Genomic DNA, 1,322 nt, shown 5'->3' on the forward strand with positions numbered 1-1,322 from the left:
ATTTCCAAATAACTTGTCATTTAGCTTCATGATTGCTCCAAGGTATTTAGCAACTTGCTCCTCAGTGATATACTCATCCTCCTCAGAGGAAGAATACTCATCAGAGCTCATGAATGGCAGAAGTAAGTCCAATGGAATCTCTATGGTCTCAGTTTGAGCCTCAGATTCCCAAGGTTCCTCATTGGGGAACTTATTGGGGGCCAGTGCACGCCCATTGAGGTCTTCCTCAGTGGCGTTCACTGCCTCTTCTTCCTCCCAGAATTCGGCCATGTTGATGGCCTTGCACTCTCCTTTTGGATTTTCTTCTGTATTGCTTGGAAGAGTACTAGGAGGGAGTTCAGTAATTTTCTTGCTCAGCTGACCCACTTGTCCCTCCAAGTTTCTAATGGAGGATCTAGTTTCAGTCATAAAACTTTGAGTGGTTTTGATTAGATCAGAGACCATGGTTGCTAAGTCAGAGGTATTCTGCTTAGAACTCTCTGTCTGTTGCTGAGAAGATGATGGAAAAGGCTTGCTATTGCTAAACCTATTTCTTCCACTATTATTATTGTTGAAACCTTGTTGAGGTCTCTGTTGATCCTTCCATGAGAAGTTTGGATGATTTCTCCATGAAGGATTATAGGTGTTTCCATAGGGTTCTCCCATGTAATTCACCTCCTCCATTGAAGGATTCTCAAGATCATAAGCTTCTTCCTCAGATGAAGCATCCTTAGTACTGCTTGGTGCATTTTGCATTCCAGACAGACTTTGAGAAATCATATTGACCTGTTGAGTCAATATTTTGTTCTGAGCCAATAGGGCATTTAGAGTGTCAATCTCAAGAACTCCTTTCTTCTAACTAGTCCCATTGTTCACAGGATTCCTTTCAGAAGTGTACATGAATTGGTTATTAGTTCTTGAGCTTCAGTAGGCGTCTTCTTCAGATGAAGAGATCCTCCAGCAGAGCTATCCAAAGACATCTTGGACAGTTCAGACAGACCATCATAGAAAATACCTATGATGCTCCATTCAGAAAGCATGTCAGAAGGACATTTTCTGATCAATTGTTTGTATCTTTCCCAAGCTTCATAGAGGGATTCTCCTTCCTTCTGTCTGAAGGTTTGGACTTCCACTCTAAGCTTACTCAATTTTTGAGGTGGAAAGAACTTTGCCAAGAAGGCATTGACTAGCTTTTCCCAAGAGTCCAGGCTTTCTTTAGGTTGAGAGTCCAACCATATTCTAGCTCTGTCTCTTACAGCAAAAGGGAATAGCATAAGTCTGTAGACCTCAGGGTCAACCCCATTAGTCTTAACAGTGTCACAGATTTGCAAGAACTCAGCTAA

The 1,322-nt window shown here is 41.9% G+C and overlaps 1 non-coding gene across 1 annotated transcript; it reads left to right on the forward strand.

The window, feature by feature from the left end:
* Positions 1-1,013: 1,013 nt before the first annotated feature.
* LOC127742199 (small nucleolar RNA R71) lies at positions 1,014-1,121 on the forward strand. The gene has a single exon (XR_008003386.1). It is a non-coding gene; the product is annotated as a small nucleolar RNA R71 (small nucleolar RNA).
* Positions 1,122-1,322: the final 201 nt, after the last annotated feature.

This window comes from Arachis duranensis, chromosome 9 (genome assembly GCF_000817695.3).
Source record: "Arachis duranensis cultivar V14167 chromosome 9, aradu.V14167.gnm2.J7QH, whole genome shotgun sequence".
NCBI lineage: Eukaryota > Viridiplantae > Streptophyta > Magnoliopsida > Fabales > Fabaceae > Arachis > Arachis duranensis.